At 36.0% G+C, this 10,059-nt stretch overlaps 1 pseudogene; it reads left to right on the forward strand.

Moving 5' to 3' along the window:
* The window catches only part of LOC149743818 (casein kinase II subunit beta-like), a 25,182-nt pseudogene extending 20,000 nt beyond the window's left edge, over positions 1-5,182 (forward strand).
* The last annotated feature ends 4,877 nt before the right edge of the window (positions 5,183-10,059 follow it).

Genomic DNA, 10,059 nt, shown 5'->3' on the forward strand with positions numbered 1-10,059 from the left:
TTCAATTTCAGTGCTTGTGATTTGTCTGTTTATATTTTCTATTCCTGGTTCAGTCTCAGAAGGTTGTGCTTTCTTTAAGAATTTGTCCACTTCTTCCAGGTTGTCCATTTTATCGGTATATCGTTGCTTGTAGTAATCTCTCATGATCCTTTGTATTTCTGCAGTGTCATTTGTTACTACTTCTTTTTCATTTCTAATTCTATTGATTTGGGTCCTCTTCCTTTTTTCTTGATGAGTCTGGCTAATGGTTTATCAATTTGTTTATCTTCTCAAACAACAAGCTTTTACTTTTATTGATCTTTGCTATTGTTTCCTTCATTTCTTTTTCATTTATTTCTGATCTGATCTGTATGATTTCTTTCTTTCTGCTAACTTTGGGACTTTGTGTGTGTGTGTTCTTCTTTCTCTAATTGCTTTACGTGTAAGGTTAGGTTGTTTGAGATTTTTCTTGTTTCCTGAGGTAGGACTCTATTGCTATAAACTTTCCTCTTAGAACTGCTCTTGCTGCATCCCATACGTTTTGGGTCATTGTGTTTTCATTGTCATTTGTTTTTAGGTAGTTTTTGATTTCCTCTTTGATATCTTCAGTGATCCCTTGGTTATTTAGTAGCGTATTGTTTAGCCTCCATGTGCTTGTATTTTTTACAGTTTTTCTACTGTAATTGATATATTGTCTTACAGGGTTGTGGTAGGAAAAAATACTTGATATGATTTCAATTCTCTTAAATTTAGCAACACTTGAGTTGTCACTCATGATATGGTCTATTCTGGAGAATGTTCCATGAGCACTTGAGAAGAAAGTGTGTTCTGTTGTTTTGGGATGGAATGTCCTATAAATATCAACTAAGTCTATCTTGTCTAATGTGTCCTTTAAAGCTTGTGTTTCCTTATTTATTTTCATTCTGGATGACCTGTTCATTGGTGAAAGTGGGGTGTTAAAGTCCCCAACTATTTTTGTGTTACTGTCAGTTTCCCGTTTTATGGCTGTTAGCATGTGCTTTATGTATTGGATTGATCCCTTGATCACTATGCAGTGTCCTTCTTTGTCTCTTGTAATAGTCTTTATTTTAAAGTCTATTTTGTGTGATATGAGAATTGCTACTCCAGCTTTCTTTTGAATTCCATTTGCATGGAATATCTTTTTCCATCCCCTCACTTTCAGTCTGTATGTTTCCCTAGGTCTGAGGTGGGTCTCTTGTAGATAGCATATGTACAGGCCTTGTTTTTGTATCCCTTCAGCCAGTATAGGTCTTTAGGTTGGAGCATGTAATCCATTTATTTAAGGTAATTGTCAATATGTATGTTCCTATTACCCTTTTCTTAATTGTTTTGTTTTTGTTTTTGTGGGTCTTTACTTTTTCTAGTGTTTCCTGCCTAGAGAAGTTCCTTTAGCATTTGTTGTAAAGCTGGTTTGGTGTTGCTGAATTCTATTAACTTTTGCTTATCTGTAAAGATTTTTATTTCTCCATAGAATCTGAATGAGATCCTTGCTGCGTAGAGTAATCTTGGTTGTAGGTTTTTCCCTTTCATCACTTTAAATATGTCCTGCCACTTCCTTCTGGTTTGCAGAGTTTCTGCTGAAAAATTTGTTGTTTCTGTTGAAAAATTTGTTTCTGCTGAAAATTTGTTGCTTTTCCCTTGCTGCTTTTAATAATTTTTTCTTTGTATTTAAGTTCTGATAGTTTGATTAATATATGTCTTGGTGTGTTTCTCTTTGGGTTTATCCTGTATGGTACTCTCTGCTTCCTCGATTTAATTGACTATTTCCTTTCCCATGTTAGGGAAGTTTTGACTATAATCTCTTCAAAGTTTTTCTCAGACCCTTTCCTTTTCTCTCTTCTTCTTCTGGGACCCATATAATTCGGTCTGTTTAATGTTGTCCCAGAGGTCTCTGAGACTGTCCTCAATTCTTTTCATTCTTTTTTCTTTATTCTGCTCTGTGGCAGTTATTTCCACCATTTTATCTTCCAGCTCACTTTTCCATCTTCTGCCTCAGTTATTCTGTTATTGATTCCTTCTAGAGTATTTGTAATTTCAGTAACTGTGTTGATCATCAGTGTTTGTTTGCTCTGTAGTTCTTCTAGGTCCTCCTTATGTTTCTTGTATTTTCTCCCTTCTGTTTCCTGGATTTTGGATCACCTTTACTATCATTACTCTGAATTCTTTTCAGGTAGGTTGCCTATTTCATCTTCATTTATTTGGTCTTGTAGGTTTTTACCTTGCTCCTTCAACAACATATTTTTTTGTTGTTTCTTTTTTTTTGGGGGGGGGGTGTGCTTTTGTATTCCTGTCTTACAGGTTGTTTGTCATGAGTCGCCCAGCACTGGAGTTTGTAGGCACTTGGATAGAGCTGGGTCTTGGTGCTGAGATGAGGACTTCCGGGAGGCCTCACTCTGATTGATATTCCCTGGGCTCTGAGGTTCTCTGTTAGTCCAGCGGTTTTGACTCAGAGCTCCCATCGCTGGAGCTTGGGCCTGACATCCAGCTGGGGAACCAAGATCCTGCAAGCTTCATGGCACAGTAAAAAAAAAAAAAAAAAAAAAGGAAGAAAGAAAGAAAATAAGGAGCAGTACAATATCAAAGAATAAAAAACAAAATAAAATTAGAAAGATAAAAAATCTATTAGGATAAATAAAACTATAATTGAAACAACTGCAACAAGGTAAAATAAATACACAACAGAAAAAAGAAAAAAAAATTGGGGGGGGGGAACAAGCCAAAAGGAAAAATCACTAACAAAATATAAAGAATAAAATTAGAAAAATAAAAGATTACGAAAAATAAAAATATAAAAGAATCAACAATAATGAATCAACAAGGTAAAACATAACCCCAATCTGACAGAGCAAAAAGGAATAGAAGAAAATAAAAAACAGCCTTGGCTATGTGGGCGGAGTTTGGGGGGAGAACTTAGGCTGGGGCAGTGTTTAGGGTGGGGGGGTGACTTTTGAGTGTGGGGCGGGACCTACATGGGGCGATGTCCAAGTGTGGGAGGGGGCCTAGGTGCGTGGGTGGGGGGTGACTTTCAAGTGTGGGGTGGGGCCTCTGCTTAGGACCTGAGCAGAAGGGGAGAGGCAGCACGTGGAAAGGAAGGCCTCTGGACTGTGGGCTTCTGGAGTTTGGAGGTAGGACCCTGAGTGAGGGTGTATGGGTGGGGTTTAGGCCAAGCTCACTGGAGGGGGTCTCTGAGTGTAGAGGTATGGCCCTGGGTGGGGGTGTAGGGGCGGGGCTTGGGCTCTGCGCTGCAGGAGGGAGGCTCCAAATGCAGAGGATTAGGCCTGGGAGCCCAACAGGCTTCCTGGTGCTTAAGTGTACAGGGAAAGCACCAGCCGTGTTCCTTTCCCTTCCTTCGTGCCCCTCCCCCATGGTCTCCCCCCATTGCTGCTGGACCCCTATCTGTGAGTGGGTCTCACTGGGTGTAGGAACTCCTCCCCTCCACCAGCCGCCCCTCAGGGGTGCCAGTCCCAGAGGTCTGGCCTTTACTTTTGATCGCCCTTCCCTCCCTCCCACTCCTTCAGGACCTGCGTGGCTGGAGGGGCCCAGGTGGTGGGCAGGGGCAACCTGGCCATGCTCCCTTTTGATCTTCTTCCCTCCCAGTGGTCCTCCAATTTCCCCCTTCTGGCATGGGATCCCTTCCCTTCCCCCAGCCACCCCTCAGGGGGGCCAGTCCTGACTCGCCTCCACTTCTCCTCCTCCCTCACTCCCCCCATGCCCCACATCCTACCCAGTCACTGGGGGTTCCTCCCATCCCCTTAGCTGTCCGTGGACCCACCATTGCCTGGTAGGTGCCCTAGTTGTGAGGAGGCGCAAATTTTGTGTCCTCCTAGTACACCATCTTGACTCCACCCTTCTCTCATATCTACTTGATCAATCTGTCCTGCATGAAAAAAAATCACAACTCCATAAAAATCAAACTAACAGAAGAAGAAATTTATTAATATTGAATTAGAGTAAAATGGTTGAAACACCAGCTCCAGTTCCAGGGGTCAGGGATCACCAAGGCACGTGATGCTCTGGTGTTGAGGCCACGTGTGCATTTACTTGACAACCAACAGCTTTCAAGATCTTTCTGAACATCCCTTCTGCACCGTTCATCCGTAAGTCTACCAAACAACAAATTCCACTGCCCTACATGGGGCAAAAACCGTCTCTTCACACATTACATTTTAAGGCACAAATTATTCATTATAAACTGGAAGCCACTTTAAGAAATCTATCAAAAGATGGATTTTATGGTTGAAAATATGTCTGTGAATTTATATTAGGTCTCCAAAGTAATCAAAAAGAAAGAGGATGTCAAGTGAGTTCTCAAAGAAACAATTTTTCTTGTCATTCAAATTTTCAAAATTCATGTGTGTTCTTCTGAGCCAGTAAAATAAGTAAAGTGCATTCTCCTGTTCCATTTACGAAATCTCTTCCTCAAATTTTGACATAATGAATTAATTTAATTCATCCTCAAGGCAATTTCAAGGTTTTCACTGTAAATTCCTTAAAGCAGAACTCAAATTTCATGGATTTCTATAAAACAAGGACTTTTTTGGATCAAAATACTCCTAGAGCTATATACTAGTACAAAGCATTACACATTATTTGTTTATATACACTTTCAATCAGTGTCACTAAAGAACTTTGAAATCGTGGTTTCCATATTTCCCATTTTATTTAATTTTTCCACAGTTTCGTTTTTTTCCTGAGTGTGAATTTTACATAAATTTTATTGAAAAATTATTTTAAAAGGAATTTAGAAAGAATTCATTCATGCACCTCCCACTCCCAACTGTACAAAGAAAAAATTTTTTTCTCTTGATTTGATTCTAAGAAATGGAATGATAATCTTAAACTTTTCCTTTCAAATCCAGTCCTTGTGCAAATTCAAGCTCAATATATTTACAACATGAAGCAAGATATGAACTAACTTCACATTTTCAAAACAGATCATCTTTTCTGCATGGTTTTTTTCTCTGTAAGGATTTAGAGTTAGTACCCATGATCATTAAAAAAAATATATATATATACAAATTTTGTATATATATACAAATATATATATATTTGTATATATATATATTTGTATGTATATATATATGAAACTCAGCATTCTTATTCAAAAAAGTGTTCATACAAAAACCTGCCACTCAACTAGATGAGTTTTATAGGTCGCTTTTTTTTTTGACAACCTATTTATCCTACTATTTAAAATCCTTGAAGGAAGGCTTGCCATATATGATAGTGTATTTCAAAGGTCATGTAAGTTGCAATTTGTCATTCTTCATTTTGCAGGAAATGGTTCATGATGTAAACAACACATGAGCAATATATTAACATGTTTTGCTGTCTTTCAGTGTGAATAGATTTTTCTCTTAATTTTGATGACAGTCAAGGCAAACTATACATTGTTCTGGTCAACTATGGGTTGTAAAGAAGATATGTATTAAATTGTATATGTTGTTATGCTTTGGTATCTCTAATTGTTGTGCCTTGTTTGTTTGGTAGAGGTAGATTCTAAACTTCTAGAAAGAAACACACTTTTGATTATTCATTTATTCATTCTTTTAAATACTCATCAATTCTGTCAAAGTGCTTATATTAAATGCCTAATAAATTCAAGAAAGAAATGATTTAGGTAACAGATGATGAAAACTGTGGAATAGTTTCTACTTTTGTGAAACTCATGGAAAAGCAAGAGAAGCAAACAATCATGTGAATGTGAGTTTGTTTTGTATGTGTGCTGTCAGGATGGCCTGCTTGCCAGACACTTCTCTATTACCCTGTTTGTGGTGCTGACAGAGGAGGATTCCCATGCCGATTATATATTTCTCACCTTAGTGCCTCATATGAAGTAGAGAGGGCAGATCCTTCTTTGCGGGCTATGGTCAGACATGTGACTCAAGCTTAACCAAATGCACATTCACCCTTTCTATGTGGCTTTTCAAAGTGGGACATTTGGCTCAAGAATTGGGAGAGTTTTGTTTTGTTGTGTCATTACTATCATGACAGCAGTAATTGCCCTGGTAGCTCTAGCATGGCACCTGTGATCTTGGCAGAGGGACTGCTGGTGACATCTTGAATAGTATAAAGCTGCTGCATGTCCTTACCCTTAATTTCTGCTTTCCAGCATCCATGGACATGTGCCTTGTTATAATTTCAGTATTGCTGTCTCTCATTGATTCTATGAGGGTTTAATTTATATCTACTCCTAATGTATCTCCCTCTCCCACCTGCCAAAACACAAACAAACAAACACAGCTAGGGTCAGAAAGAACAGCTCAAATGTCCTTCACAGCTTAAAATAAAACTTATTGAACAATAGTTTATGTCCCCAAAGAGTGAAATTAAGATAAAAAGAACAGAATTTCTGTCCATGTGGGTACAGCATAACAGTCAAATGCACTTTGATTTCATATTTTTTTGACCTATTTTGTCTTTCATTAAAATATGTAAAACACTCAGAGTAGGGCTTGGTGAGTAGTAATCATGTCAGTATGAGCTATTTTATTATACAAAGGGGTGGAGCATAGAGGTTAAGAGCCCAGGTTATGGTTCTACACTGACTTTATTCATAAACTAGCTCTTCCATTTACACATCTGTGTGACCTTGGGCAAGTTACTTAACATCTCTGTGCCTGAGTTTCTTCATAGGTGAAATAAGGCTCATAATAGTATCATTCAAGACTGAGATTGATAATTCCAGCAATATTTATAGAAAAGTCTGGTCATATATTAAGCTCTCACGGAGTGTTATCTGTTTCTAGCTTCATCTAATTTCATGTCCATTTTTCCAATAAATCCACTGAAATTTAATAATTATGTTATATATATATATATACTCTCTCTTCTTAATAATGAAAGGATTTATAGCTTTTCGTGTTCTCTTTGAGTAAAGGTTTAGTATATTTTATATACTTTGTTATGTTTGGTTCTGTAAGTACTTAATTTCTAAATAGGCATTGTAATTTTGCTTTCTTTCAGAGTAATTAGAGCTATTTAAATGAGTTCTATATTATAATTTCCTACTTGTTATTGTGTTATTAAGCTTATTAATTTCTCAAGTTATTGCACTGAGGCCAGAAACTGTGTTTTTTTTCTATTTTTAATAACTGATTAAAGTTTATTGCTTTGAGAACATAAATTTTGAACGTTTTTCAGATATTTGGGAGCTCTTTGCATGTCTATTTAGTCTAATTTTAAATTTCAGTATAAACCTATTAATTCAGACTTGTACTTATACTCTTCAAAATCGCTATCATTTTTAAAGTTTTCTATGGACTTGCTTAAAATCATTTTGAGAGATGAGTCAAAGATTTCCACTTACATTATAAGACCAATATTAATCATCTTCTCATTATTCTAAAAGTGTTTGCTATTCATATATATTCTTCGTGGATCATGAATTTGTCCATTTTAATATTGATATTGCCCATCCTCCTTTTTTTTGGTTATTGTTGGTATTTATTTGTTTGCTTTTATCAAGTAAAGAAGGGTCTCTTCACTATTTGCCAGTCAAAATCTCTTCAGAACAGACAAGCTGTACTGGAAAGGAATAAAACCCAGGGTCATAGGCTTATTCCAAGTTTCAGAGAATAGTCATGTTCTCTCCAAGTATTCTTTTCTTTAATTGAAGTATATTTGATTTACGATATTGTGTTAGTTTCAGGTGTACAGCAAAGTGATTCGGTTATACATTTGTATGAATAAATTAATATATATTCTTTTTTCTCAGTTCTTTTCCATTATAGGTTAGTATATGATACTGAATATATTTCCCTATGCTAGACAGTAAATCCTTGTTGTTTATCTATTTTATATATGGTCTCTCCAAGTATTCATTTAAGCACATGCCTGGCAGCCATGCCCAGTCAGTCTCTCCTTGACCCAGATAGGAGTTTTCCAGATTGACATCACCAACAGGTTTGACTTTATTTATGGCTATGCATACTCAGTGAAAAGTGAAAATGCAGTGCTCCTTATTCAAAAATTCTTCAGAATTTCAAGATGGCAACAATAGAGCATTAAACCAAGTGTGTAGTCCTTCTGTCTGGGTCTGAGTGGATGCACTAGGTGCATGCCCATAAATCTGGCTCTTCTTGTACCTTCTTTTTCAATGGTAACGTTTCCATCTCCTACTTCAGCCACTTTGGGAGAAACATGGGGAAAAAAACGGGAATTAATTTTTTTCTTGCAATCACTGATTTTCAATTTTAACATACAATGGAATAAAATCCATGGAGCTAAAGACACAGTTGAAGTTCAACAGTCATAATAAACCACTAAGGTATTATATACTTCTGATTTTATAGTGTATACAGGATTATTTTTTGTAACGCATCTCCAGATTGAGGAATTTAAATACTTTAATAGTCAAAATTATGTTTGGGATTTAAAGAATATATTTAAGAATGCATAAAATTTGCCTTTTATCCTTATCTGTAATTTTATTCTATTTTTACTCTCAATATTAACCTACAAGGTTTTTCTTAGTTATATAATTTTTTACATTTTAGTAATGTGATATTCCTTATTGTTATTCATTTGAGTTTTATTCCAAAAACTCTGTTGTATCGATGACAATGATGGTGATTGATGATGGGGGAATAAAATGTACTTTATCCATGAATTATTTGTCTTAAGATTATCTATATGTAAACATCAATGACTCTAAGAGTTAGTTATGAAGTTCATAAATTAATCGTTTACTCATTATGTTATTTTTGTTGATATAATTCTATTGATAAATGAATCTGTTGCAATTTCAAAGCTAGAAAAAATGTATTGCCACTTCTTCTCAATGTAAGTGTATTACTTAATTTTTAAACCCAAATGCATCATAATTCAGTTAATTGCAGAGACTTTTTGTTAAATTATCCCAACTTATCTTGCTCTTTGTATTTATAAGCTCTTTAATATTGCATGTATTCAAGATATCAAAGTAGCCTTAAAAGCTTATTACAAATGATAGCTTTTTTACTTAGATTAATCTGCTACTATGATACAAAGGGTGTTTTATTAAATATTCATTTTCTTCTATCAGCACTGATACTAGTAATTTAAGTTCGGCTATAGAGTAATCAATTAAAGTAAAGCATGCTGTGTGAACACTAAACCTAACACATTAATTTAGTCTATATTGACTACTCCTGCTGTCTTGCAAATCATTCCTATGGTTACAACACATTTATCAAAGTTTCTAATAGAAAAACATTCCATGATGGCAAGACCTATACTAAATAAATATAAGATTTATGGATAATAAAAATATTTAGATTTAATTTCGTAAATTAAGTGACATTTTCCTAATATCACGGAACACATACAATAAAAATGAGCTAAATACACTGAAATTTTGTTTAAATTATTGTGGAAAAATGACTGTGTAAGATTAATCATAGAAGGTGTACAAATGATTATACAAGAAGAGCATAAAATTTCATTAACTCTGTGATAAATTAAGGATAGTGAACAGGCAAGTGACTTCTTAGAGCTGGCATATAAGTGAAATTGTGTCCAAGTGTCACCTTGGTTGGAGCTTTTTCATATTCCTAGTAAGCAGGTGTCATTATTTCAACAGAATAAAAGGACAAGAAACTTTACAATGTTGTCTGAACTTTGGAATCACTATTGCAAATCCTTAAAATGATAGCATAAATGTGACTTTGATAAATGTACTTGTATTGTAGGGAAGTTAACTTTACCCTAAAGAGGTCTGGCCTTTGCCTTTGCTCTCAGGGAGATATATCCTTTGGAAGGTCATGCCTGACAGGAGCATCTTTGTATAGGGGTCTGACCACACCAGATTAAGGTAGGGGTTGACCAGGATAGAAAGACCAACAATGTGATACAGAGTAGGGCTTTGGGTCATACAATATCACTTGAAATGGAGACTGAGATCAACCAGGGGGCAAGTGGAACCCCAGTAGCGACTGAATACTGAAGCTGAGTACTGGGGTGAGATTCCCTGGTTCATAGTGCTGAAACCTTAGGGTACTGTCGCACAAGGATACCAGGAAAGCAACACCTCCTGATTCCACAGAGAGTCAATCAAGTCCAGGAAGCACAGAGAGTCCA

This window comes from Delphinapterus leucas, unplaced genomic scaffold, assembly GCF_059928025.1.
Source record: "Delphinapterus leucas isolate spDelLeu-1000000601 "Yukka" unplaced genomic scaffold, BTC_Dleu_Yukka2 spDelLeu_asBTCV2_sq69, whole genome shotgun sequence".
Lineage (NCBI taxonomy): Eukaryota > Metazoa > Chordata > Mammalia > Artiodactyla > Monodontidae > Delphinapterus > Delphinapterus leucas.